The sequence below is a fragment of the Monodelphis domestica genome, chromosome 7 (genome assembly GCF_027887165.1).
Source record: "Monodelphis domestica isolate mMonDom1 chromosome 7, mMonDom1.pri, whole genome shotgun sequence".
Lineage (NCBI taxonomy): Eukaryota > Metazoa > Chordata > Mammalia > Didelphimorphia > Didelphidae > Monodelphis > Monodelphis domestica.
The window spans coordinates 273,746,571-273,769,715 of NC_077233.1; the positions used below are offsets into that span (position 1 = coordinate 273,746,571).

At 40.2% G+C, this 23,145-nt stretch overlaps 1 protein-coding gene and 3 non-coding genes across 4 annotated transcripts in view; all 4 read right to left on the bottom strand.

Annotated features, from left to right (window-relative positions):
• Positions 1–16,991: 16,991 nt before the first annotated feature.
• The window catches only part of AOPEP (aminopeptidase O (putative)), a 524,226-nt gene continuing 518,072 nt past the window's right edge, over positions 16,992–23,145 (bottom strand). Inside the window, exon 17 of the mRNA XM_007497916.2 lies at positions 16,992–20,591. The gene's annotated coding sequence lies outside the window, so the exon portion shown is untranslated. The remainder of the gene's footprint in view (positions 20,592–23,145) is intronic.
• MIR24-1 (microRNA mir-24-1) lies at positions 21,203–21,259 on the bottom strand. The gene has a single exon (NR_032243.1). It is a non-coding gene; the product is annotated as a microRNA mir-24-1 (primary transcript).
• On the bottom strand, positions 21,581–21,677 carry MIR27B (microRNA mir-27b). Its single transcript, NR_032242.1, has one exon. It is a non-coding gene; the product is annotated as a microRNA mir-27b (primary transcript).
• MIR23B (microRNA mir-23b) lies at positions 21,793–21,866 on the bottom strand. The gene has a single exon (NR_032241.1). It is a non-coding gene; the product is annotated as a microRNA mir-23b (primary transcript).

Consider the following 23,145-nt stretch of genomic DNA (forward strand, 5'->3'; position numbering starts at 1 on the left):
CAAATAAATAAGAAAGATACTGCAAGTATTCAGAAAGATGTTCAAGTAGCAACTAACTAGCTCACACAAGACTTTGCAGTTTCTTATATAAATCAGAAAATATCTAGGAATACAATATTTCAAAAAAGCAGAAGCTATAGGCTTTCAAGTCAACTGAATAAGTATCTACTATATTTTAGGCATTGTGCCAAGCAAGAATAACTTCTTGAAAAGCTAAGTATAATCCCAGAAGAAAAAGATGAATGTTTAATGAAACAGAGCACTTTTAAGCATTCTTGAAGAAAACACCAGAACTGAATAAGAGCTTGGAAAGGCAAACACAAGAGTTAAGAGAATCCTATAATGGAAAATTCATTTGAGTAATTGAAAGGAGCTGTCTGATAATATGGTGTTAATACTCTAATAGGGAGGGAAGAAATTCCTCTCAGAAAATCAATCTAATAAATAAATAAAGGACCTAGAGGTGGGTTGGTCCTGTTCTGAAGGTTTCAAGAGGAAAAACAAAATGAGGAAGGGCAAAAGGGGGGAAACAGGATAGAAAGGAAGAAGAAAGGTGGGATGTGGTATTTGTTATATTTCAGGTGAATGGGAAGAAGAGATTTCAAATGAACTCACTTTTATCTGAAATGGACAAGGGAGAATTGAACACATACAAATAGTTTGGTGTAGAAATACATAAAATTAAACAGAAACAAATAGGGAGGGGAGGCTGCTAAGAATGGAAAGGGAAAAGGTAAAATTGTCAAGTTATGGTATAGGCATGTAATGAAATATTAGTGTTAGCAGAGATGAGAAAAATTATTTTAGAGAATCATGATAATATGAACTGATAAAAATTGAAATGAACATAATTAAGATTACAAATTATATAACAACATCTTGACAATGAACAATTTTGAAAGATTTAATTTTGATCAGTGCAATGACCAACTAGGTCATCATTCCAGAGAAATGATAAGACATGCTACTCACTTCCTGATGGCCAGGTGATGGGCGCAGGGTACAGAAAGAGATACACATTTTTTGGACATGGCCACTTTGTGAATTTCTTTTAATTGGCTATGCTTATGTGTTCAAAGGTGTTTTTTTTTTTCCCTATTGGGAGGCAGGCTTAGGGAGAATAGAGTAATAATAACCTGAAAAGAAAGAGACATGAAAAAAATGTTTACAGAAGAGAATAGAAAGAAGTCCAAAGAGAAACCGAGAAGCAGGACAGTTTGGAAGATTATAAAGTATTTAAAGAAAAGATTGAAGCTTAGGTTGAATATTTTAAAATAAAATTAAATAATAAGAAAGTTGATGAAAGTGTTCATTAATTAACTAAAAATAGCTGGTCCAAAATGGTCAATTGACCAGTGCCAGTTTTGTAGAGCTCCTGTCAAGTGTTTGGTCATATAAGTTTTCAACAAGATAAATGAACATCTAACTGGCCACATCTTTGGAGGTCACAATCACAAACTTGGTGAGAATATGTTATGGTTTCTAATCCACTTAATTATCTCACGCATGTATATGGTACTGGAGAGAACACAAGAAGGAAAAGGACAAGAAAGGCAAATTGCTCTAACCCCAATGAAGTCACTTGGATGTTCCTGGCTAGAAAATGTGAAAAACTTTCACAGGCTTCATCAGTTGCTTCATACATGCATCCCAGAAAGCCTTTTGTACTGCATACTGAGGGTTTTGGAGAAGTCTTGAGCCAAAAGAGTCACCATAAACCTAATGCACTAGCTAGCTGGCATGGAGACTCTCTCTCTCATTCATTGGGGAAGTTCCTGGCTTTGAAGAGAGCCATCACTGAAAAGTTCAAAGAGGATATGTAAGCATCTCAATTTCATGTATGGTAAACAGATATCAATACTCTGATTTATCTTGGGAAGTGCCAGGTTAGATGCTATTTGCTAAAGATAAATGTGCAATATTAGCTACCTATTGTAATGGGAGGGTTAAAAGAAAGGGTTAAACAAGCTATATATGTAAAATAAAAGTTTAACTAAAAAGAGAAGGGAAGGGAATCAGGGACTACCTTACTTTGAACCCCACCACAGATATTAAAATCCTAAACTTTCTAAAATTAACCTAAATTAACTAATTAAAAGAGTAATTAAGGTTAAAGAGGGATTTGTAGGGGCAAAGACAACAGGGCCCCAAAGAAATCTCACAACCAAGAGTCCTTTGCTCCAGACAGCAGTCCCAGAGAGATGTCGCCAGCACCAGCAGAAATCTACTTTCTCTGTAGCATCAGCAGTAGGAACAGGAAGAAATATCAAGACAGCCAAAGGAAAGGAACTACTGGTTTTCTGGGTCCACCCCAGAAATACCAGACAGTTATCCTCTGGTTTATCCTGACAACGGAGCTTCTCCCTCCTATGGAGTTTACCAACTGTCAACAACTGCCTCAGTCTCCAGTTCCAGCTCCTGGGAGTTCTGAGTAGAATGTTGGCTCTGTCACTGCCCCGTGGGTTCTCTTTGCTTCTTGCTTTTTTGCAAAGCTCATCCTTTACAACACTATAAACTTATTATCTATTATATGTCAGAGAAGACTCATGAGAACACGGATGCTCTATCCCTGAGGCCACCTGACAGCGAAACAGTGATGATGCCCGAGGAAGGAATAAAGGCTCTCAGTGATACTCGGGGGGTTGGGCTTCCGTCTCAAAGAAGCACAGCTGAGAATTTGGTACTTTCACGAGAGCATACTATCAGGGTATATACACCTTGTTTCATTAAACAAATTTTCTTTGCCTCAATTGTTTGTGGCTGCTAATGGGGAAGAGCAGGTGGCAAACGGAAGACTCAGGAAGTAATTTTTGTTCTGTTTTTCAGTTCAATTGTGTCTGACTTGCTAACCCCACAGGTCATAGCTATCTTGTGGGGTTTTCTAGATAAGGATACTGGAGTGGTTTGCCATTTTCTTTTCCAATGGAAGTAATGCAAGTAAAAAATAAAATAAAATAAAACAAAGAAGTATTGCTAAGACTCAGCTTCCATTCCCTAGAAGACAGCTTATTATTGAGACAATAGCAGAAATTGAAACTGTAATTGCGTACCAGATTGGACTGTAACTGATCCCAAACATGGTACCAGGAAACACTGGGTATTGCCAGTGCATAGTACTCTATAGTCATGAAAGGTCTATATATAGTCATCAGACTTTGGCCAGATGAGTTGAGAGTGCACTCAAGAGCCAGTAAGAACCACATTTTATTAGTCAAAGGCAGCAGAAATGATTATGAGTCACATGATGTGTCTAAAAATGTTATCGATTCATGCTTAATATATTGAAAATATCTTACTATCAGACCTTTAGAACTTGCCTGCATTGGCCTTCATCTCTGAATAAAAAAAAGGTAGTAAAAGCGTAAGACATGCCATCGTGGAGAATGACCATTGCTTTAGAAATGGCACGTTAAAAGGCTCAGCTGAAGCCAAATTCTTCCACAGCTGCCAAAGGGCATTTCGTAGTTCTGTATTTCTGAGTACTTGAAAGGATTCTTTCTGAACAAGATACTAACTTTGAGAGCAAGTTACTCAGATGTTGGATCTGGCAAGGACCAAGAAGTCAAAACTAGACATGATCCATTCCCAGGGAAGCCTGAGCGTTTCAGTCACACATCAGGTACAGACACTTGAACAAAGATCTCCGTGGAGCCAACGTGGCATTGATAGTAATATTCACACAGTAACTCTGCCTGGGATGATGTCTTGACACTGAACTCCTTTGTGAAGTTTGGGTGGAAGACGTCATCGGCATCTTTACATTCACACGGAGAAGATACAACGAGCAAACATCTCAGCAAAGAGAGACTGAAGGAAGTCTTACAGATAGTTATAATTTCAGTTCAAAAAAACTGAGATAGGAACGAACAGGTAGGGTGACGCCCAAGTCTATTAACAAGAATTGCAGCAAGGTGACAGCTTTACTGATGAACTTTCATGTTTGGGGAACAAAGGAGCTGGCCGATTTCTGAAGCATGAATTCATATCGAGGCTTTAGAGACGGCAACTTACACACTTTATAAGTTTATAAAGTAAGGAGAGAATAATGGGGTTTCTATAAAGACAGTCCATCATTTTATTGAATAGAAGGGAATAAATGCTGCACAGTTCAGCAGTCTCTAAGGAGAAGCCACTACCAACAAGGAGCAGAAAGACTGAATTAGATAAAAGGACTGAAAGAGATTCCATTTCAGATGAAGGCAGCAGCCAAGGACTGAACCCAGGGGCATTTTTTTTTTGGCATTAAATCCCAGCTATAGGGACTTCTGGTGTGCAGAAACAATCTATAGAGCTTTAAAATAGTGATAGTCCATAGCCACATGAAAAAATTCCCCAAAACACAGAAATGAAAGCAATTCAGAGGTTATCCCTTACACCCATCAGACTGGGGAAATGAAAAATATTGGAGGGATTGTAGGAAAACAAGTACTGTTGGTTGGACTGTGTAGTCCAGCCATTTATAACAATACCCTCAAATGATCCAAGGAAAGAAAGCGTATCTAGAAAAAATGTATCCCTGCTTTATTCGCAGTGGCAAAGAAGTGGAAACTAAGGGCCTGCCCATTCACTGGATAACGGTGAACAAAGTGTGGCATATAAATATTATTGTGTCCCAAGAAAGACAAAAACTTGTAAAGACTTACGAACTCCGATCATTGCAATGACCAACTATGATTGCAGAGGAATCATGATGAGGAATCGTATCCATCTCCTAAAAGAGCGGTGAGGAGACAAGATACAGAATGAGACGTACATATTTAGACACAGCCAAGGGGAAATTCGTTTTGTTTGACTTCATACTTTTTACATGGCTTTCCTTTTTTCTTTTTCATTGGAGGAGGGGAAAGAGGGAGAAGGAAAAAAATGCTGATTTCAAATAAAATGTTAAATAAATATGATTCTAGTCCACGGGGTTCCTCAAAAATGTAGGGCTTGAATTGCAGAATCCTAGAATAAAATTTTGTTAGCCTGCCCCATAGACCAGGTCAGGTATAGACATATTGGTCAACAGGTTATCCAAAAAAAAAAAAAAAAAACCTCAAAAAATTCTGACCAAAATTCTGACCACGCTAACTTATGATGCTGCAGGAAAAAACACGAGAAATGATCACTAATTTCATCTATGAATTGCACATGATGGCATGTTACTATAACCACATCTGCCTTAAAATGCATCTTTGTAGTTTACTTTTATAGACACTCAATATGTATGTGTTGTTGCTACATAGGCCAATCAATATTGCCATTATAAGGTTATTGTTTTTTTTACTATTTGTGATTATTTGCTTGTGTGCTGGGAATACACAACCAGCAAATATATGGTCCCTCCCCTCAAAGAATTTAGATTCTAGTGAAGGAGACAACATGAAAATATTGATGAACATATGAATGGAAGGTAAGCTCACAGAGACTATCCCTGCTGTGATGGGGAAGAAGAAAGAACTCCGGGGATCTACCAAGGAATTGTAGAAAAGGGAGGTAACCCCCCCCCCCACCCCGGGTCCTCTCTGAAATGCTTTGCTTCTGTTTCTGTTCATCCATTCCTTCCTATTTCCAGGTAAGGAGGAAGGAGATGGGAAATGGCTGATATTGGGAGTGAGCCTCCAGGAGGTCTGGGAGTGGAATAACTCCTGCAAGGTTTTGTGTTCAGACCGTCTAGCATCCAGTCTCAGTTTCCAGAGGGCTGTTGTGTTTTTGTCTTTGTATCATCAGTGCCTTGTGTAAAATTGTCTATGGAAAGGAACTTAAAGGCAAAAAGCCTCCTGGGGAAATATGAACATGAACTAGATTTAGTTTCAACTAATTGCAAAATCGGTCCTTTTAGGAGCAGGCAAATCATATGCAAGGACAACAGGTCACCTTTCTTTACGAGAATCTGGGGTGGGGGAGGTTTGGCCAATTGTCCACTTAAAATATTACTTGATGCTCAATAGACACACTTGGAAAATTGATCTCTCAGTTCAAATGAGTATCTCTTATGGTATCTTCAAATGAGAAACTTTTTCGTCTCTAGGTAAAGCAGGATGGAGTAAAATTAATTCTGCATTTTGCACATGCGTACTCCAGCTTCACTCTTCCAGAGCTTCAAGGCTAGCTCCATGTTCCCTACAGGGTTCTAGATGTCCCCTTGAGGAGCCAAAGTGGCTTTCTCCAATGCTATCTCCAGCATAGGTCCCTTCTGCCATTAACTGTCAGACGGGATGACAAATTCTCTGCCAACACAAGGCGATTAACTCAGAAACTATAGCAAGAACAGAAATACAAAGATTTTCCTGCAATGCCTCTGGGTTACCCACTTCCATATACCACCATGGAACCATGGAAAGTAGGCTCGGACTCACTGTTCTTAGATGGGGAGAGCATGAGACTTTCCCCTCGTACAACACGAGTCCCACCTCATCCCACCTGAATTGATTCAGCTATGAAGGAGATAGACCAAGCAAGGGGAGAGGCTCAGGATACCTAACATTTCATAGTCAAAGAAGCAACTCATCCTCTCTGCTTCAGACCAGAATCCAATGATGCCTCCTTTGCTGTTAAGTCTTGTCCTACTCTTTTGTGATCCCGTTTAGGGTTTTTTTGGCAGACACACTGGAGTGGTTTGCCATTTCCTTCTCAGGAAACTGAGGCTGTTTCAGTAACTTGCCCAGGGTCACACAGCTAGTATCTCAGGCTGGATTTGAACTCAGGTCCTCTTGACCCCAGGACCAGAGCTCTATCCACTGCATGTGCTCTAAAGTTTGTGTGTGAAGCATTTTGAGCATGTGTATAAGTGTCGAGATTAATGTTATATGTACACATTTAAAATCTTTCTTTTAAAATCTAATGAAGAGTTCCTTGATAAACAGAATTGACCCAGTGGAAAAAGAGGCAAAAAAAAAAAATCCAATGAAGAAAAGAGTGCCAGGAAAAGTAGAATGGACCAAAGGGGGAAAGAGAATCAAAAAGTCATGAAAGAAATTCAGTCTTTAAAATCTTTCTTTTTCTAGGTTTTTTAAAGGCAAGATTTAGTTCTTAAACGTAGATTATTCTTAATTCCTACATTTGCTTATATAGAAATATTATATATGCATGTGTGTATGTATGTATGTATATGTGCGTATGTATATATATGATCTTTCCAAGGTGCATCTTTTGGTCTTTTGACTTTTTTACTTCCATGAATTTTCTGCAAAAACAAATACTTTCAATCCTTTAATCCTTAAAATAGCGGTCGAGTCAAAGTAGAGAACTGAGGGACTCTGGTCTCCTTGGTTCCCTCATGGGTCCCACCCATTTCCTGCCCTTTTCTTTCTGTGAGTCATTCCAGCACTTCTCTTTCCTTTGCTGGATCCCAAACAAAGCCTGGGTGGTGACTGAGGGTCACGCCAGGGATGCAGGAAGGAAAGGATTTCCGGGCAATGGACACTGGGGGCAGTTCTGGTCATCTTCCCTCCACACGCTCTTCCTCAGACACCCGTGTTCCCCGCAGCATCTCATTTCTCTGGAAGATTTCTTGTTCCAAGAATTGAAATGAGAAACAAGTGAATAAGTTTTAAGCAGCGTGTGGGTGTAGACAGGCGCTGTCTCCCCCAGAACTCCTGGCTGTTTCTCCATTTCAGGTTGGCCCGAGCAGTAAGTTCTTCTGTGATGATTAATGGGGAGGTCAGTGGCAAAGAAAGTGTGGGGGAATGAGTCCCACTTCTACTTCCTTGCAAGCATGTGGGAGAACAGTCGGCCCAAGAATGTGCACATGATGCCTTAATAAAGTCAAGAATTACTGCAGTTTCCTTTTCCTCTTGCCTAACAAGTTGGCCTGTTTCATGCTTGTGGCCATGAATTCTGAGGAACAGGGTGATAACATGTGAATAGTAAATATCATTATATTCTTCAGCACCAGGAAGAAAAACTAAAACCATTTCCATAAATGTTGCTTAATTCTCTTTGCTGCTGAACTGGCTTAGTTTCCCAGGTAGTGAAGGACGAAGAATTTTACTTACAACACTAGTTAATTTTCAATTAACTCATGGAGCTGGGGGAAATGGATAATTTGTACTATTTTCTAACCATTTTCCCTGCCAAAACTCGGAACAGACACCTAAAAATGGGGCAGTGAAGAAGAAAAAGAGCTAGAAACAGAGAAACAAGAAGAGCCTAAAATATAGAAATATTGGCTCCAGGATGAGGGGATCAAGGTAGCACCATAGAAAGATATGCAGGGCTTGGACTCAGGAAAACTCATCTTTGTGAGTTCACATCTGGCTTCAGGCACTTACTAGCTATATGGCTTTGGACGAGGCACTTAATTCTGTTTGCCTCAATTTCCCCATCTGAAAAGTGAGCTGGAGAATGAAATGGCAAACCACTCTAGTATTTTTGACAAGAAAACCCCAAATGGGATCACAAATAGTAAAATAGGTTTGGACCATCATGTAAACCTAATAAGCAAGGATTTAAATTGAAGTAAATTGTGGAAAGGGTTGGGAAAGGAAATTACCCACGTGTATCTATCAAGTTGACGTACCTCAGAGAGTAGCTCTAATGTAAGGAGGAGAAATGCATAGAAATTTACAGGAAACAGAATCCAAGAAAGTAGCCAACAATTAAAACTGGCATCTCCGGGTAACAAATAAATTGAAATAGATTTTAAAGAAAGAAGCCAAAAATTGATTTATCATTAAGACTTGGTAGAATGATATCCATATCTGAAAAACAGAATATAATCAGAATATGCCTGTTTCAAAAGGAACAGCATTTGTAAAGGAAGATGGGAGAGTGTTTCAAAGTAGAAATGCAAGTAAAAATATATACTCATTTGAGTAAAGCTGGGAACCAACTGAAGGAGCCATACTGGGCACCATCTTGTGAGCAGCAATAGAAGCAGAAATAGGAGACTTTATGAAAGCAAAGAGATTGGTCCATTTTTTTTTACTCTTCTTAACGATAATTTCACTGTTCAAAAGGTAGAAGTAATAAAGGAAAATCCAGTTCTGGATCTGATTTTTTTTATAAATCCAAAGAAACTGGGCTGGAAATAATGAGACCACTCAGCCTGTGTATAATCTAACACGCAAGTCTTGATTCAAAGAGTCAAGAGGAAAGCTAGGTATGATCCCATGATCTAAAGTTCTTTAGGAGAAACATAGAGAATCACAGGATATGAAAGGTGGAAGAGATCTCAGTGCCGATCTAGAATAACTTCTACCCCAAAATAAAATTTCATTACAACATCCTAGTGGCCATGCATCATTTGCTCAAAAACCTGAAAGAAGGGCCTCTTGAACCAGCCCATTCCACTTTGGGGCAATGCTTGTTAGGAAAATTTTCCTGACATCAAGCCTGTATTTACTTCTGCAAATTCTTCCTGTGCTCCTGGTTTTGGTCTTTGAGGTCCAAGAGATTATATATAGTCCAGCATCCCCATGCATTTCAAATACTCAAACACTGACATCATGTGCCACTTTAGTCTTATCTTCTCCAGATTAAGCTTCCAACATGTCTTGACCTACTTATCTAACCTATAGACTTGTCATCTATTCAGATGCTGGAAACTGAGTTCTTCTGGGAATTTCCATCTGCATAGAACTGAATGTTCTTGTCTAAATCATCTCTCCCTACTAGAATGGGAGCTTCTTGAGAACTGCCTTACTTTTTTCTATTGGTTTCCCTAGTGGTTATGATTAGAGCTTGGCACATAAGAAGAATTAAATGATTTTTCATTCATAAATTTCACCTCTTTTGTCAAAGAATGTTCATTGCCTTCTATAATCTTTCCATCTCCTGGTCAGTAAATCAGTCCTCATCTGAAGTGATCTCAACCAATAAATTAACAAGTTTCTTTTTTAATCTCCCAATTATACTCAATAACAAATTTTAACATACATTTTCCAATATTTTGAGATAGAAATTCTCTCCCTCCCTACTCCCTGAGATGGTAAGCAGTTTGATCTAGGTCATATATGTCTGAACATGCAAAATACATTGCCACTTTGGACAAGCTGTGAAAGAAGACTCATAACACTGCCCCCCACTCCCATGAAAAAAGAGTATACTTCTTTTGGCATCCAGAATCCGTCATTTCTTTCTCTGGAGGTGAAGAACATTCCATCACAAGTCCTTAAAACTGTCTTAAGATCATTGTATGGCTGAGAATCGTCAACTCATTTAGTTGATCATTGTTCAATATTGCTGTTATGTACAATGCTGTTCTGATTCTTTTTATTTCATTCTGCCTCAGGTTCATCCTCAGGTGTTCCAGATTTTTCTGAAATCATCCTGCTAGTTACTTCCTATAACACATTCATTACAATTGTATACCCCAGCTAGTTCGGCCAATCCTCAACTGATGGACATCCCCTCAAGTTCCAATTCTTTGTCACCACAAAAAGAGCTGCTCCAAGTATTTTGGTGCAAATATATCCTTTCCCCCTTTTTTTAAAATCAATACATTTTGATGAAACATCCACTCTGTGCCAGGCACTTCACTAGACACTAGGAATTCAGCAAGACAAAAATAAATAGCCCCTGTCCTTAAGGAGCCTACTTTCTACCAGGAGAGAACACACCGTACGTTATCATGATGAGTGTAAACAGTTATGCTTCCGCACCCCCCACCCCGATCGCCTTGTGATTTGCAGGACTTTGGTTTGTGTTTTGGTTTAGCACTGAAATACCTAGCTCTTTGAGGTGAAAAGGAAACCCAGAGTGGTCTTTTGGTCTTCTCTCTATTCCCTCCACTCCTATGACAGCTTTAGTGAGTAGATATTGTCACTTCAAAAAGAGAAGAAACCTCTCCTTAATCTATGTTTATCTTTGGTATTTTAAGTATTTTTTTTCCTAAAGAAAAAAGTAAAGACCTGTCCTAGATCTTAGTGGTGTCCAATTCTTCATGATCCCTTTTGGGGTTTTCTTGGCAGAGAGATATTGGAATGGTTTGCCATTTACTTCTTGTGCTCATTTTCCAGATGAAGAAACTGAGACAAATAGGGTTAAATGACTTACCCAGGATCACATAGCTAGTGTCTAAGGCCAGTTTTGAACTTGTTTTCCTGACTGGCGCTCTATCCATTGTGCCACCTAGTTGCCCTTTTGAATCTTTGTTTTTCAGTTGTTTCAGTCATGTCCAACCCTTTGTGATCCCACTTGGGAATTTCTTGGCAAAGATACTGGAGTAATTTGCCATTTCCTTCTCCAGTTCAATTTCTAGAGAGGAAACTAATTAATAAGTGACTTGCTCAGGATCAGTGCTTGAGGTCATATTTGAACACAGCACTCTACTCACTGCATCATATTAAAATTTAATAGTGTGTATTCAAGGGTATGCTAGACACAACTCATATTGGCTACCAAGAACCAATTGTTAAATGTCATTGTGACTATTTACACCTTGGAAATCAGAATATTCTACAAGCCCCTTAGCTTATTATTTCATTGGCTATTTAGTGACGGAGAAATAATGCTCATGCCATGCACATAGCTTCTTTTTTCCCCATCAGAAAGCTAGTTGCCAAAAATTTACTAGTACCCTGCTATATCTAATCCATATCTCTCCATCTTTTTGAAAAGAATACCTTATCAAAAGTCCTGTTGAATATAGGTATAAGTGAAAAGATTTTAGTACTGTTTCTGGCACATCACAGGCACTGAATAAGCATGTGCTCTCTTCACTTCTCCCTGTAAGCCACATCTAAATTATTCCCCCCATCTAGCAGGTTAGGTAGTTTGTGACAACTACCTTAAAGGGGGGGGGGGGAGGAAATGAGGTTAGATCGGGATGACTTATTCTTGATAAAGCCATGCTGTTCTTTGCAATCACAACTTTCCAATCAAGATATTTACCAACCATCACCCTCTTTTATGAATCTTTCTAAAAATTCCCTAAGAATTATGGTCAATATCACTGGTCTATAATTATCAGTCTTTAAAAAAATGTCAGGACATTTTCTTTTTTACAATCTCGGGGCACCCTCTTTATTTCTACCCTTCAAATATTACAGTGGTTTGGCAATCATATCTGTCGGGTCTTCATCTAGTCGAAGTGTTCTTCCTTATCCCCAGTATCTCTTCCCTATTATCCATTTTTGTCAAAACCTGAAAAAAAGGTCATTCTTTTTTGGCAGAGAAAACAGAAGCAAAATAAAAATTGGGCAGTTGCACCTTCTATTGTTAGTTTATTGTACATCTACTATAACCTATCCCTTTCTTATCGTTTCCTTTCATTAAAAAAAAATGGTTTCTCTCTTTCTCCTTAGCTTCCCTTGCCAGCTTCAGCTCATTCCGAATTTTAGCACTCAGAACTTTTTTTAGAACTGAGCCATGATTCATTCTCTATTATTGGGCCTTACTTTCATCTTCTCAACATTTCTCTATTAAAATTGATTATCGAATTCTCTGTGCATTCACTGACCTTTTTCCAATTCCAATTTTTACTTCTAGTTTGAATTATTTCACTTTCTGTCATCAGTTTTATTCATTCTTCTCTCCCTTTCTGAAGGGCTGCCTTCCCACATAGTCTAGTCCATGAGACCCTATTATTCTTTTGAAATCTGCTTTCCCAAAACCTAGGATGCAAGACTTGGATTTCCTCTGCTCTATTATAGTCCTAGGAGGAAGAAGTCACGCCTCAGGTTTCCCATCATTTCTACCCCACAACAATTCCCCCCTTTTAGTGAGAATAAGATCCAGAGGAGAATTTTCTTTTGTTGATTTCTTCATGTTTTGAAGGATAAAATTATCATTAAGGCAAGTAAAAGAGTTATTAGCTATTCTGATTTTGGCAGAGAACTTCAGCAGATGTCTGGATAATTAAAATCCCCCATCACTACTATATCATGCTTTGGTGCCAGACTTGCGAATTGTTTCCTAAACTCATTTCCTTTTTCAATTAACCAACAAGAATTTATTAAGTATCTGCTCAGGGCTAGGCACTGTATTAGGTGGCAGGTGGTCTGTGGTATACTCCAGTGATAAAACTGCTTGTTTTTATCTCCATTAACCTTTCCCCATATGCCTTCCACACTTCATTCCTCTCATTGTGGCTGAATTTTCTTACATGAAATACCTTAATATACAATAGAACCTCTGCTTCTTCCCTCTCACCCATCTCCAACTTTGATCATTCCGAGTCTCAGAAATAGCTACAAAGTCCAGTCAAACTTTTCTGGATTAACTAGGATCTGTAGTTCCTCTTCTTTGTCTTTTTGTTTTTACCTAACCTTTAAGCATTTGATAGACATACAGAAATTGAAGTTTTTTTAAAAGAAATTTTTCTAGTGCCTTTTTTCAGGTTTTGTTTTCTATGAATTTGAGTCTTTCAACTTCTATTCTGTCATCATAGCTACTCTGTGAGACAACTGGCTTAGAGGTTTATAGACAGCCAATTTAAAGCACTGTTGATTAGAATAGTACTAGGAAAATATATTCCCATCAGCCTTTGTCAGTTAGGTCCACTTCATCTTTGGCCAGGAATCTGTCATCTCTCCCTATATTTTAAGCTCTGGTTCAGAAGCCAAAATCCTATCCTATTCTTAGGTACCACCTCCTTGACCAACTGTTCACTACCCAAACTAATCTCTTCATGCAATCTACATTCCGGCCACACTGACCTACGTGATGTTTCTTCTCCATGTTCTCTCCTCCATCTTAATGCCTTTGAACATGCATCCACCATGCCCAGAATGGCACCAACATGAACCACTGCTCTTGGACTCCTTGGCTCCCTTTAAGGGTTGGCTCAAATCCCCTTTCATCAAAATGGCCTTTTTGCTGACCCATCCCAGTTGTTAGTGGGCAGCTAGGAGTGGGAGCAGCTCACGTGCTGGGTCTGGAGTCAGGAGGACCTGAGCTGTAATCAGGAATCACACACATACTTGCATGGTGAACTTGAGTGACTCACTCAAGACCCTTTTGCCTCAGCACTCCCCATATGTAAGACAGGGATAATAAAAGCACCCACCTTCCAGGGTTGTCATGAGGAATGAATGTGGGAATTGTCAAGTGCCTAGCCTGGCACCAAGGATGCACTCTATAAACATTATAGATCATAATTAGTGCCCATCTCCCCAAGAATATTTTGTACCTTCTATTTACTTACTGTGTACATATTTACTCCTACTGGAATATAAGCTCCTTGAGGGCAGGGGTTGCCATTTGTTATCTCTTATTGTTTGTTGAATGGAATTTAAAGGGAGAAAAGTTTCCTGACAAAATAACTGACAATTCAATTTCCTGTTCAGAAGTGGAGAAGTAGAATAAAATGATTGGATTCCCCATTCATGAGAGGTCTTCAAGCAAAGGTTGGGAAAGGAGGGGGGTAAGGGAATGAGTCTTTATATAGCTCATTTTTATATTTGTGCCAGGCACTGCACTAGTACAAATTTGTACAACTAGTACAAATATTCTCATTTGATCCTCACAAGATCCCTGCACAGTAAGTGATGTTATCATCCTCATTTTACATTGAAAAAAATGGAGGGAAAGAGAAGTAAGTTGACTTTCCTAGGGTGGACACATTTAGAAAGTATCTAAGGCTACATTTGAACCTAGGTCCTCCTGACTCCTGGCCTGGTGCTCTACCCACTGGGCTCCCTCACTGCCCCTCTGCCATTTTAAATTTAAGACATACAGTCTCACAAGTGTCATCTTTCTTCTTCACCCATCATCCTTAAGGGACACGTCAGATCAAAGGCATAAGTCTCAAATGATAACAGGGAATAAATAATCTGTGGAATTGTCACCACCCGATAGAAACTGGTTATTAATGTTTCATTTATACCTCAGAGTTAGATAATATCTGGCATTTTACAGAGTACTTTTGTACATTGTTTCAAGTTATGTCCTCTAGCTTCCAGATCCGAATTTTTCAGTTACTTTATTCAGTACCTGAGGATAAGGGACCAAAATGGTCCCTGACCCTTCCTTGCCTCCTCCTCCAATTCTCTATTTTCCTAGTAAAAAATATTTCTCAAAGTCTGAATTGGAAACCATCTTATACAAATGTATTGCACATATTGGTAAGCATACTGTGGTTATAGCTAGTCAACCGTGCACTTTTGTCTTACTCTGCTTCCAAATATTATGCTTTCTGACATGTTTTTGTTTTTATGTATATTTTAAAATGGAAATAATTACTTGTAATTATTATCAGATTTCATGACTTCAAATTAATAACATACATGTAAGGAATTAGTCCCTATCCACGTGGACACTCACACTAAAGATAAACAGTTGAAAACAATTTTTCTTTTACTCCTTTTTGCACGTTTAAGAGGATAGAAATCTATACATGTCTACCTTCTACTGCACAGGAACTGTAACATTACTACATAACACAAGGCATTACCTCAATGATAACAGTAATTTATTATTTCATTTTTATCCTTTTCTTGGAATTTTTTCCCTCAGACTAGAGGTGGTCAGTATCTTCATACCTAGTTAGAACACTTTGCCCAAACTCTGAATGGAATGGTGGGAAAATGAGGTCAAAGTATATGGATATTTGTCCTTTCCTCCTTTGAGGGGAAGAGCCACATGATCAAAGTCTATGTGTGATCTATTTTTGTATCTCCATTACTTAAACACACCTTTTCGTGTTGTAGACATTTAACACACATTCAAAGAATTAAATAAAACATATAAAACTTACCATTTTTATCCCTGATGGGTCTTCTCTACATACCTATAATTATTAGCTAGTTATCTTTCTACTTTTAAATCATTCACCTCTTATTCCCTCCTTTCTCCAAACATAAACTAGTCTGAGCATCCTATAAACACTCTTTGTAAAGGCATGCTTTTTATGGCATCAACTCCTCTGAATGTGAATGGCTCCCTTCAAAGAACAATGTTTTTAAATGCATAAAAAGAAATACAAAAGATTCTAAAGGAACCCCAAAGTTAGTAAAAAATAAAAATGTCATTTTCCTCCAACCAAATTGAGACCCTCTGACCCCCTGCAAAAACCTATCCAAAGAGCCTTTGCTCTAAAACTAATTAGGTTGATCTGAACACTACCCTTTGTTTAGAGAGGTTAAAATAGTAAGTGAACTATACGTTATCCAACTTTAGCCTTCTATGACTCTTTGATCTGTTATTTGATCGAAGAACATGCAACAGAAATATTATTTTCTTTGGCAAATTTTAAATCTCAACTTGCATCCCACCTGCTGGCTTGGCTTCGATTCTCAAAATGTCACTGCCTTCTGGCAAGTGTCTGTTTCAGTCTTCTTTCTCTCCTCCAATTAAACACTCCTCCCTTTAGAAATTATTAACAGTCTTATTATCCACCACTCTGCCAAACCCTCATTTTGCCCTATTATCTTTTCTTCAAGGATTCCTTGACCAGCCCATACAACATTTTTTTTTCCCCGATTGGATGGAATGCAGTGGTTTGATGGATATATGACAGGGGTTCTGGCTTTCGAAGAACACTATTGAAAATATGAATAATATGGAAATAGCTTTTGAACAATGATACATGTATAACCTAGTGGAATTGCTTGTCAGCTCTGGGAGGAGGGAGGAAAGAGGAGAGCGAAAAACATGAATCTTGTAACCATGGAAAAATATTCTAAATAAAATAAAATGATGACATCCTCAAAGAGATAAAAAAGTAGGGAAAGAACCTAGTTGTACAAAAATCTTTATAGCTGCTCTTTTTGTAGTGGCAAAAAATTGGAAATTGAGGGGATGCCCCTCAATTGGGGAAAGGCTGAACAAACAGTGGTATAGGATGCTGATGGAATACTATTGTGCTATAAGATATGATGAACAGGCTGATTTCAGAATGAGCTGGGAAGACCTACGTGAACTGATGCAGAATGAAATAAGCAGAACCAGGAAAACATTATGCACAGTCACAGCAATATTATGGAATGATCAACTGTGAAAGACAGCTACTAGCAGCAATAATATGATCCAGGACAATTCTGAGGGACTTACAACAAAGAATGCTCTCTCTTTAGATAAGGAACTGTTGGGAGTCAGAATGCAGACCAAAGCATACAACTTGTCACTTTAGTTTATTTGGGTTTTTTATTTTGGAGTTTTGGTTTTATGCACATATTCTCTTGCAACAATGAGCAATATGGAAATATTTCACAAGATAATACATGTATAACTCAGATCAAATTGCTTACCATCTCCAGAAGGGTGGAGGGAAGGGAGGAAAGGAGACAATTTAGATCTTATAACTCCAGAAAATATATGTGGAAAATTGTTGTTACATGTAATTGGGAAAATAAAATACCATTAATAAAGACTCCCTGCTAGCCCAATCAACCAGTCTGTAATTTTCAATCATAATCTATTTATTCCAAAGAAAATTACCAGTGGTTTTTCATTGGATGATTTATTTCTAAGGGGAAGATGCCAGTATTATGTTTTCGTAAAAGTTATCCATCTCCTCAAGAGATTCCAGGTTGTTTCCTGGAAGGCTGTGGCAAGGTGTCTATTTGCACGCTGCTGCCTTTGCTACTTGACAGAAGAAAGTGGTTGAGTTGTGCCGGGAAGCAACTTACCTACTCCTCTCTTGTTCTGAAGAGTATTTATGTCAGGCTGTACCATTTCTGGTCTATCCAATGTAGAACACTGGTTTTTTATGACAGTAATGTGTAGTGGTTTTGTATTTGTGTGCAATATCCCCTCTTCCACTGAAGATATTTGATGTAAAAGAAACAAATTATGTTCCACAATATAATACAAATGTGGTAAAAAGGGGGAAAAAAAGGGAAAGCTATCCCAGATTGATACACAAAACAACTGAGAACTCCTAGACTAAATGATAACCCAAGTTCTTTTCTAACTGTGATAAATGGACCTGGAATGATTCCGATTACATTAATGCCTGCTATGAGAAACTCCTATTTATCAACATGGTTTAGAACTAAGCTGTAGACTTATAATGAAGTCATCTTTGAGCCATGCTATTTTCCATAATTTTTAAAGTATTCTTTGGGTGCTGGCCCCTTTATTGTAATTATTGCCAAATAATTTTAAACAATGACAGATATAACTTTTATTGGCAATAAAAGTTTAAAAACAATTTTTTAAGTAAAATAAAAAATTACTAGCCCCAAAGGCAAGGAAGTGGTCCCACCCTACTGGATACAATTTGAAAGTGATTTTTTTTAAGTCCTGTCTTCTTTTTTGCCTCTAAGAAAGTCCTTAGTATATCAAGGTGGCCATAGATGTGCAACTATTGGAATCTCTGTGAATCCTCTCTTAGTATTTAGAACTGGAAGCTTTTCTAAGTTTTTTTTTTCTATTTACACAAAGAAAAAGTAGCAAAAGCTGTACTGCCCGTAACCTCTGTGAAAACAAGTGAAATGGAGCATAAAACTCTAATGAATAGCAGTCTGTAAGTCCATTCGATGGTACAACTGCTCTGGTAACCAGTGCAGGAGCTGGCTCAGCAGGGCAGGGAACTATCTCCTAATCCTTACTGGGGCTGAAAGACTGAACTTTCAAGTTGCTGACTGGCCATAACCCAGGTAATTAAAAGCAAGTTTGGGGACTTTGGTGAGGCATGGCATAAAAGAGAATCAAGATTTAAAAAGACCCCCGGGCACAATCCTATTGAATGGCCAGCAGGACTCTGCCTTAATGATTGGGGCATAAAGAAAGTTTTGGCTTTGATTTCTGGAAAGGAAACCCTGGGCTGTTTAAGTTTCTACCATTCCATTTGAGGTAAGTGCCGATCTGGGTTCAATACACTGTGGAAAAACTGCCAAAGAAATGTGATGTTAAAAGTTATCTTTGCTTCATACATGCACAGCCATTGTATCTCCTTCCTTATTTCACATCAGAGTCAACCAGACACGCAATACTGCAGGGGGAAAAAACGGTTTATTCTGTTGTCATCTTGGAAAAAGTTGATTTTCTTTATTAAAAAAAAAAGGCATAAAAACCTAATTTATACACTTTCCCCATTATTGTGGCATAAGATATTTAAAGACATTTTCACAAGGTAAAAACACACATAGGTATTTGTAAAGCTCAATAGGGCCAATTTTTGAAGGAAAGTCTTCTTTTGGAGAATATGGGAAAATTTGCTACTAAAACAATTATTTGCCAGGACACCATATGACTGGATGATAGACCCGGAAGTAAGGGGCCTCTAACAACTTCTAGACTCTTAGAACAAGTACCTGATTTCCTCCTTTTGAGGTTCAGCTTTCCATTTCTGCTCTGGGGTTCAAGATATCCCACAGCATATTCAAAGCACCAACAGTCTATTCAATAGTCCCAGGTCAAGTACTGTTGGCTTGTCCTTCCCCAGGCAAGAGAGGGAAACAGCTCTTTTTGCATTAAGGTCTGAAATCACTCCTTTCTCTCTTCCCACAGAAATGTGCTACTGGCTCATTGGAATCCTTATGAAATGAAAAGAAACTCTTTCCCTTCCCATACAGCTATTTTAAATAATCCACTAAGTCTTTTTATTTGAAAGGTTTCTGAGAACATTAATATCTAATGAGAGTTAGGTAGTAATAGTTCAAAGAAACATCTTAAGAGTGAGATATTTTAGGTTTTTTTTTTTAAAACAGCAGCCTAATGAGTGAACAAACATACTATATGTATGCACCCATCATCCATCCATCCATCCATCCATCCATCCATCCATCCATCCATCCATCATCCGGCTGTCTATCCATCATCCATCCATCCATCCATCCATCCATCCATCCATCATCTGGCCATCTATCCATCATCCATCCATCATCCATCTATCTATCTATCCATCATCCATCCATCCATCCATTCATCATCATCCATCCATCCGTCCGTCCATCCATCCATCAATCCATCCATCATCCATCCATCTATCTATTCATCCATCTGTCCGTCCATCCATCATCCATCTGTCTGTCCATCCATCCATCCATCCATCCATCCATCCATCCATCCATCCATCCATCCATCATCCGGCTGTCTATCCATCATCCATCCATCATCCATCCATCATCCATCCATCCATCCATCCATCCATCCATCCATCCATCCATCCATCCATCCATCATCCGGCTGTCTGTCCATCATCCATCCATCCGTTTGTCCATCCATCATCATCCATCCATCCATCATCCATCCATCCATCCATCATCATCCATCCATCCATCTATCCATCCATCCATCTGTCCGTCCATCCATCATCCATCCATCTGTCCATCCATCCATATTATCTGGAGTTCACTTAAGTCTTGTTCTGTGTATCTGGGTGGCCCCTTTAAAAAATACCATGAAAAATTTAGAACAAAATTTTATAGAAAACAAAATTCAGGAATGGTTGGCTGAAAGGTCATGAAGGAAGAATAGCAAATGCATCTGCCTACTGGCTGGCCCCACTCGATAGAAACCATGATAGAAACCACGTGCTTTCTGGAAATTCCAGACTAGATCTATTCAGTCCCATATGTTGAAGGAACCAGTGCTTTTCGGCAGGTTGCACCAGATGCTTGGAGGGCTGCATAGGGGCTGTCAGGGCAGACGGCACGCAATACTCTGGAGTGGGCATGTGGTGTGGAGTAAGCTGGGGCGCTCACAAGGAGGTCCTGTGTGTAAGCTTATATGTACACGTGTGTGGAGTTTCTCTTCCTATATGTTCAGCTGAAACAAACCTACGGAAGAGATAAGCAAAAAGAAATAAGAGTCTGTCAGAGGACTGCTTTGGCCTTCCCGTCATGCAATGCTCCCTTTGCTGTCCAGGTCAGTGAAATTCTAGCACGAGCAGGATTTGGGAGCTGCTCTGCCAGAAGAATCTGCCATCTTTCCCGCACAGGAAGCCGCCGTAAACTTGACGGCTCGGCCCTCCCGAAGGAATTCTTGTAAAGGGTCTCCAGAGCTCCGCCACTGGACGGGGGTTCCCTGGAAGGGAAGGTCTAGAGCTCAGGATGAGAGGCTGCCCGGCCTGGGCTGCTGGAGGAGGAAAAGCGATCACAGCCTTTGGCAGAAGCACGATAGATAGAACTACGGCGGTGACCCCGATCTAGAGCAACAGGGGAGCCACTGAGCCAGAAAGACGGCCTTAAAGGAGCCCCGAGCTCCCTCCCCGCTCTGGGAGCCTGCAACAACGCGCACACACGGCTCTCACAGCAGCCAGGAGCCCGTCTTGCCCTTCCACCGGAGCCGGCGCCGGGGGTCTCTGCCCCGGCTGCTTTTCCTCCAGTCCGGATCGGCCCTTCACGGGAGGGTCAGGCTTGTCCTTCTCGCTCTCGGGCTCGACTCCTGTTCCTGCTGAACTGAGCCAGTGTGTAAAATCAGAACTGTTATCAGCTCAGTAGGCACCGGAGGGCGGGTCCAACGGACAGCTCAGACCCAGCGCCTGCTCCTACCAGCAGGAAGCTCCGCGTCGAGGCTACAAACACAAAGGACATCCTGCCAAAGCAGGAGAGCAGCAGAGGAGCGGCGGCGAGAAGAGCCCGCGGGCGCCCCTACCGTTCGGTTCGCGCATTTACATGCGGAAGGTCCCTGCGGAGCCCAGCACGCCGGCAGCTTCCGGGCTCCTCCCTGTCTCCTTCCGGCACACGTGGGGGCTTCACGCCGGCACGTCTCTTGGAGCCAGGAGGGCCGGTCGGGATCGCGGCGGCGCCCCACAGACGTCCCATCTCCCCTTCTCTTCAGGTGCAGAACTTAGCCACTGTGAACAAAGAGGAAATCAGTGACTGTTCACCAATCGGCTAAGCTCTGCACCTTGTCAGAGAGGTCGTCCTCCGAGCACTGGCAAAGGGCCGAGGGAGCTTCCAGGGTGGCTTCTTCGGGTCCGAGTTCGGGGCACCTCGGGGCGCCATCCACGGATTCTGGGGGAGCAGCCACGGTCATGGCTGCGTGGTAATCCCTGGCAATGTGATTTTCATCTTAAGTCACAAATCAGCATGCCAGGAACCCAAGCAGCCAGAGCACTCGACAAAGCCGGCGCGTCCTCACCAGCTCACGTGCCCCGCGGCTTGCACGCTTGTTCCTTTACCGAATGGCTGAAGGGTTCGGACTTGGCCCGTTTCGCTGGTGTTTAGTCCGCGCTTATGGAGATCTTGAAATGGCATTTCTAAAAAGAAGAGTCTGTTACAAAGTGCATCACGTGACCGGCACAGAAAAAACCCTCCTGGACAGTCATCACAGCCAGACACAGGCCCGGCTTTGGCCCTTGACATTGGGTTAGTTTCTCAAACAAGTATTTCCAAGGCAGTTGAGTAGCCCACGTGGCACTCTGCTAGGCTGGGAGGAAATTATCTTTATCATTGGAAATGGAGACAGATCAAGCGGAGAAGAAAACCCTTCACCCAACCCGTCCTCCACCCGTTCCTAATATTATCGGTTATCAACCCTTAGTCATTGAGAAGAAAAAATGGGCACCAAGGGCCAGCTCAGAGCCTGTATCAGGCAGGTCAGGAGGCAGGGAAAGTAGGCGAGCGAGGACCAAACAAAGCTTCTGAAGAAGGCAGCAGGAGCAACAAGGAAGGCTCCCACAGCAGTCTTCAGAGCCAAACCCCGAGAAGCCCCTGGACACTGGAAGGATTCAGGAAGATTTCTGGCTACAAAAGCCCGGCTGAGAAACAAAGCAATGAATGGGCTCCATGTTTCTGCTTTCACATCACTCAAAGAACATGAAGAAATATTAATTCTGGGTATAATTAAAAAATGGACAATGTGATTTATACTAATGCCGCTAAAGTAAAAACAAGGGGCTTGTGCAACTGAGAATTTTTCAACTGCTCTCTGTTAAAATACACATTTGGCTCGCTGAGCTGGTAAGTACACTTCATTCTTATCTTTTAAGATACTGTCCCTAATGCACCAAGCAAAGCATCATAATTATCAGCCTACTATCAATGAGCTCCTGTCTCCATGCTAAAAGAACAGTCATTCATAATTAACTTATATTCTTGGTATTATAGCTCTTTGATCTGAATATTCTGTTTAAAGCAATCCACAGAAATCCCAATGACCTGAGTATGACTAAAAGGGAAAATAAATTAAAAGGTTTAGGGTTCTTCTTAAAAACAAGCCACACTAGACACTTGATAAAGTAAGAAGCCTGAATTCTGATCCCACAAATTGAAGCTGAAAAAAAGAAAAAGAAAAATACCACCCCAAAAATTCCCCAACAAGAGGAGCAGACAGTCAAAATGTGTTCTATCATTAAGCAAAAATGTGAACTATGTTGGGCTAGCAAGG